The following is a 7,349-nucleotide window of genomic DNA, read 5'->3' as shown; positions in this document are numbered from 1 at the left end:
TTCGAGAAATATAAATTTTATATTTAAAGTTAGTTTGATATTACAGTTTTAAACAGTTGACTTTGTACTCCTACAGAACAAATTTTTTGATATAAAGATATTGTATTGAATTCATATAATGATATAATTTAGAGTGTTTTAGATTTCCAGTATATAGTTAAAATTGCTGCAGTATTGCTGTAGCGATAAATCTACAATCTGATTATCAAGTGTTATTTGGTATCGTTATCTGAACTACTTAAAGGTTTTGTTTTTAAGATGTTTATGTTTTTCTACTCTGAAAATCTCTATGTGAATGAGAATAAAATAACAAGTAAAGTACTGCGAATTATTACTATGATTTTAATCCTAACTAATCTCACCAACGAAATACTAAGCAGACGTTTTTGTGAAATAACGCGAACAGAATTCATTTGCTATTGTTTGAACTAAATTTTCACAAACTGTGAATATTGTGCATGTGAATATAAATGTGAAATTTATTTTATTGATATTTAGTTGTAGTTAAATACTGAAAAATAAAATTATTTTAGAAAACAAAATTATATATTTCAATTTCTAACTGTGTATGTACAATACATTTCTAATCCAACTAATACTTGCTTAAAATATTTATCCATTACCAAACACAAGAAAAATTATAAATACACATAAAATATCAAATAATCTGTTTGTGCACATAAGGCAGTATTATATTATATAGTATATTATACATTATATTATATGGTATATTTTATTCTCCATTTAATATTATGTGCACCTGAATCGACTAAAGACTCTTTTGTTTAACTGATTGTGTACACATGGAGAAAGTCGTTGAACAATAGCTTCGGTAATTCGCTTAGCGTATCTCACCTGATCAGACAATTTTTTTTCTAATGTCATCCTTATCCCTCCTAATATTATTATACGTGATATTGCATAAAGTAATTTGGTATATAAGAAGCTTACAAATTCCTTTCTTTCTTTCCTTTCTTTCGAATGCTCTAATTACATGCAATCTATTGTTTCGATTATTCTTTTCTATAACTTTAATTTTCTAGAACTCGGTCATAGACTCTATCACAATTGTTCGGTCACAATTGCTTTAACTCCCTTATAAGTATAATATTTTTCTTTGATATTGCCTAGGCACTACAGCTAAACTATATGTAGATTTATAAAAAATAAGTGCATTCACTTTATTTTTTGCTCTTGCTCACTGGAATAGGGCTCTTAGCACTCGCGTTTTAATAGGTAAATGTATTCATTATGACTTCTCAAGAGTTGGTTCAACAGGCCTTAAAAGTCAATGAATTTGAGGTTTTCCATAACTACAGAAAGGAAAAGAAATTAAAAAAAAAAAGAAAAAAAAAGAAATACAAAAATGAAAACGGAAAGGTCACGTTTTATAAGCCTAATGTCGCTACCATCGGATACCCATATATAGCACTATTATTATTTATAGCACTATCATAATCAGACTTTGTACTTATTTTTTATTATACTGAAAATTTATATGATGTAAATACATTCATTTTCACTGAGTTGTTATACAAAATATTTTGCAAAATATACGTTCACCTCTACTGAGTTGGGTTTCATGTTTCATGTTCATGTTAGTTCTATAACTATTTTAGATTTTCTTTTCGTTTTTAAGCTAAATACAAACAAAAAATCTTTATTTTTATTTTTGCTTAACAAATAAAAATTAAATCGAAATAAAAAACTTTATGTTTGTTTTCTATTTCTATTTTTAATTACATTTTTAACTTAAACTAATAGTGCCAAGGGTCATATGTCATGGCACGTCACTTTATTAAGCTGACCTCATGTAAGAACTCACTTACATGTAAGTTTCCTAGCCTGTAACTATTTTTTATCAGCTTAAATTTGTAACTAACATTCTTGAAGTTTTTATACAGGAGCAGTGAAGTTGTTGAGCAATTTTGTTTGAGGCGAACGCGTACTAACAAGAAAACTAGAAAACTTTTGTTCACATACATCGTCTTTCTTGGGTTTTAAAATAGAATTTTGTTTATGACATCAACAGTGAATGTTGCTAACAAAAATAAGACTGAAAAACGCAAACTGAACAAAGACAAGAAATCGTAACAAAAAACACAAAAGGAAACCTTTTTATTACACAATAAGATTTGTAACAGAAATTATTTGAGAAATATAAAATTTATATAATGTATCTGCCGGAAACACAATGCTGACTTGACATTTGGCTTGTCTACTGTAATGCAGTATTTGCAACGCAATTGTCATAAAGTTCTCATACATAAATTCATGAGATATTTCTGAAAAATTTCTATACAAATGTAGTAACTAGCCTTTAACATTTATCATAAGTAAATTGTATTGAATGATCAATACACTTACAAGGAAGTTAGTTATTTCAATTATTTGATTTGAGATATTTCTACAATTTGATGTCAGTTTATTCAATAAATAAAAATAATAAAAGTTTCACAGCAAATCAACTAAACTCCAGAAAAATGTGCGAACATAAAAGTCAAGTACAGCTTTGGGTCAGTTGGTTAAGGTGCGTTGACTCTGAGCTTGAAATTTGGCAGGATACGAATTTAACTCTTAGTACTTGCAATCTCAAAAAATTATTTATGAACAATTAAATACAAAAACTATTTCCAAGACCACAGATAATGGGTATTTGGCAATTCTCGACACACCTGTATGGTCAGTTAAGAATTTCATTAATTAAAAAAATATAAAAATGAATTTTTGTTGTTGTAGTTCACTACTGTTCGAATAACCTCTTTATAATTGGATAAATATATAATATTAATAGAGGACACAGAAATACTGGAAACAGCTGTATAGTCAGCCAAAAATTCAATTAATTAAAATAATATAAAATGAATTTTTGTTGTTGTAGTTCACTACTGTTCGAATAACCTCTTTATAATTGGATAAATATATAATATAATAGAGCGCAAAGAATTGTATTTGTATTTCCATTTAACGAGAATCTATTCTTATTTAGTACAAAAATTATAAAAACATGGAAACTTAATGTCTAATTGATTGAATTTTAAAATCAATTAATAACGCATTTAAGTCATTAGTTATTATTCCAAACAGAAACACAATTTCATTGTTTTTCTGTTCAAAATAATTTTGTTCATATATCAATTTTCATGTTATGGCGTCTTTAAACCAGAAATTATTCGACGCACTTTTCAAATTAGAAAAACAAATCAATGACTCCCTGCAGAGCAAAATCCTATAAAACTGACATCACATATGTTCGGCACATTTCCCACCGCTACTACATTGCCGGAATATTGTAATTACTAGTCCAATAGAAACGCACTAAAAGCACAGGAAGATAAAGCGCTCGTGATAGTCGACCATCAGTATTCCATCGATTGCTGGAAGGGAAACAAATGAATACGATAACATTTTTATATGATTTCCAAAAGCAGAAACCAAAAACAAATTTAAAAAAGTTTTATTTTAAATATCGACTCCACGGGGTGCGCAATGAACCTATTAATTATTGCAATGAATTTATTTTGGGATTCGCCATAATTTATTCCATTTCAATAGAATTATTACCATTTTTCATTAAATAGATTAACATAATTTGATTGGTGTAAATTAATTTTCAAAATTATTTTAATCAAATGCAAATTCATGGTAATTAACACAAGCACAACAACAATAAAATCAATATAATTTACTGGAAATTGAAATATTGAGCAAATGAAGTTAATTGGAAGCGCTATTGGTTAATGAAAATGAAATTTGTCCTTTAGCCAAAGGCACAAAGGCGTCCAAATTCATTTATTGAAATGTGTTTGAAAATTGAATTAATTATAAGGCAATTATTTCAGCTTAAATTGAGATAATAAATTCATGAGGTAAGTTTTTGTTGTGGTTCTGAATGAATGCTTCTTCTTTTATGATTGCTCCTTTCGCTCGCAACAAGTGTGGTTTAATTGAATTTTGACAATGTATGAAATATGGACTGAAGAAATTCTTATAAGAGTGCTTAATAACAATACTTGGTTGAACTTGAATTTAAAATTTATTGGGTTAAAAAAAAAATATTTATAACAATGAAACTTGAAGGGATTGAATATTATATAAGTTGATTTTATAATATCTATAGCTCTGTCAGTATGAAAATATTTAAATTATTCCTGGTCACGTTAATCGTTATTCTTCCAATAGCGCTACTGATTTCACAACCCACAACGGCTGAATGTGACTTCTCAACAGTATTGCTGCACTGTATTGACTGTATCTATTCAGATGATGCAGATCAGTCGTAATCAAAATGGTCCCTTTCGGTCGCAAAAGGGCGTTCAAGTTTATGATTAAACTACTATCCGAAGCATTTTGGTTTTTTTAAATAAATTTACTTTTTAAACAATCACGCAATATTTAAAAATATTTATTAATTTTTTTATTATTATAAATTTATTCATTATAAATTTATTATATCAATATAAAATTTTTGAATGGTAAAAAAATTATCCGTAAAAATAGCTACAAATAATATGAAAAAGTTTTTTTGACAGATATTTTCCAACAAACATTTTTTAGTTAATACGAGTAGTACTAACTTACAGCTTCAAAAAATCTCCACATTTTTTTTAATTTTTCAAAGTATTTTACTGTATCATTATTCATTGACAAACCATCAATGAAAGACTATTGAATGTAACCAGTCTTTGGAATTAATATATATAAAACGTAATGCAACTATAGTCGATATTCACAAATCCTATAAGCATAACGAACTTAAACTAGAGTATAAAGATTTTGAAATAAGGAGTGAATGACTGAATAAGAAATCATTTTACTGCTAACACTGAAGAAGCTAATATAAATTGCAAAGTGAAGATAAATTAATTAAAGATTAAAAGGAAAACTTATATAGAGTGTAGTATACAGCATAGAAAAGAATTAACGGTTTCATATCTTAATAAATGAGAAAGGAACCCAGCTCATATCTTGTGAAATTTTTAGATTGTGTCCCTATGAAATTAATTAGAATGATGTAGATAACATTTAAATCGGCCGTTAGCCATATTAAAACCGAAAAAAACCGCTAAACCCTTCAAATATTCTTCAAAAAATAGTCGTTTAGATTTTAAGTCCCAGTTATATAGTAACAAAACGACACTTAGACTTTACTCGGACAAAAAAGAAAGTTCACTAAAATCAACCACATATCATGCAATATCTAATATTGCAGCATCCGATTCAAGCTATGCCTTAAATACTAACACAACTGATATTAAGCAAACACTCAACAAAAACAGATTTTGGACTGACGAAACACGTTCCAGCAATTGCCGGACGGTAACAAAGCAGATGAGCTATATTTTTTATGTTTTATTTATTTTAACAATTCATTTTGTGGTGTACTTCGACTAATCCTTCACCTCAGTGGGGCCACTTGTTGGACAGTGCGCTGTCCCAACGTCCAACCATATATATATATATTAACAATTTTATTAATTAAATGTAATTTCATTAATCTCCATAATAACTCTTCCAATACCGTTATGATATGACATAGGTATATGAAAAGCATAAACAAAAATATTGATTCACCAACAGTGAACATAATTTACTCTAGATATAATTATAATTTAATGGTTTATTATAACTCGCAGTAAATCAGTTTTACAAGTTTTGTAATATAAAATTACTACTACACTTTTTAAAAGACCATTACTAAGTAACCAGTTAGTGATTAAAAAATATTTTCTCTGACATAAAAAGAAAAGTGAGCGACAGGTGTTTAAATATTGACTACTCTTAAAGGAGATGATCTTGAATTCTTGTCAATCTTTCTTTAGATTAGAAAATTAAAATGCTAGATTTCATAATTTTTTTATTTTACTTTTTAACTACAATAAATCTACTCATTATTATATTCTAACATATCTTAACTATAACGCTATTTATTATTAAATTACATTATCATTACAATATATCATTACCAAAAATATGCAAATAGCTCGACTTTTAAAAATATATTAAAGTTCATGGACAAACAAAATAAATCGATTTTGCTTGTAATAGCGCAAAGTGCTTTCATAAGAGTTATCTTATCTATAATGAGATATTATTTTATTTTCCCACATGATGTTAAATCGTTTTTGCTTTAATGTTATATACACACATACATGTATATTCTTAAATGAATGCCTGTATCTGTATCTGTATTATACAAAGTTTTTGCGAACATTGAAAAAATATTTTATATTGTTAAAACAAAAAGTAAGACTCATCGAAACCTTCATAACGAAATGGCTAACTGAATTTATCTTATCAAAGCAAATACGAGTGCGGACAAAAAGTGCTGAGCTTCGTTCGCAGCTATAAAAGTTGTTGAAGTTTAATTCAATTTAACTATGACAGTGTAAAGGCATAATTTTATTTCATACCCAACAAATCTGCAATTGACATTTAGAAGTACAAATTTAATTATGCTTTGCATCATAAATAATAATTATTTTGTTTGCCTTTAATCGCTCATCTTAAAATTACCTAAGTTGTTGCGTGTCACTTTCAATAATTTATTTCAGAGTTGAAGTTTAATTAATTATAATAAATAAATGAACAAATCCTTAGTATTTGGATTATGATAAGAAGAAGTAAAAATAATTTATCAATTTGTTAAATAAAGTATATATTTTCATTATAAAGAGTTTTTTCTATCATTTTTTTTTCATTAAAACGTTTTTCAAAAAATAATGAACTACAACAAAAATTCATTTTATTTTATTTTAATTAATTGAGGTTTTGGCTGCCCATATAGCTGTTTCGAGTATTATCAAATACCCAACATCAGTGATTTTGGAATTATTTCTTGTATTTAATTATTCGTAAATAATTTTTTGAGACTGCAAGTACCAAGAATTGAACTCATGTCCTGCCAAATTTAAAGCTCAGAGTCAGCGCTCCTTTATCAAGTGTTCCAAAGTCGTACTTGACTTTTATGTTTGCATATTTTTCTGGAATTTTGTTAATTTGCGATGAAAGCTTTTTTTAACAAATTCACTTGCTGTGTTTATATTAGAACGTAATTATAAACCAGCTGTTGAATAATTGAATTAATTAATTATATTTTTATTTTTAATTGTTAAATTTCAATACTTTTCTGTTTTTTTCTGAACTACTTGTATAAGATTAAATACTTATAAATTATTTTTTATATCAAGTGTCAAAACTTGAATGCTTATCTGCAATATTACTTAAACCTATCTGACGTGTTTTATCACATAAAAAAACTATTTATAAGTAGGAGGGATTGGAACAGTAATGAAGAAACAACAACAAAAATTAATTTAATTCATTAAAATTTGGCTGATCATACAACA

This window comes from Teleopsis dalmanni, chromosome 1 (assembly GCF_002237135.1).
Source record: "Teleopsis dalmanni isolate 2A chromosome 1, ASM223713v2, whole genome shotgun sequence".
Lineage (NCBI taxonomy): Eukaryota > Metazoa > Arthropoda > Insecta > Diptera > Diopsidae > Teleopsis > Teleopsis dalmanni.
Note: the sequence above shows the minus strand (reverse complement) of the source record.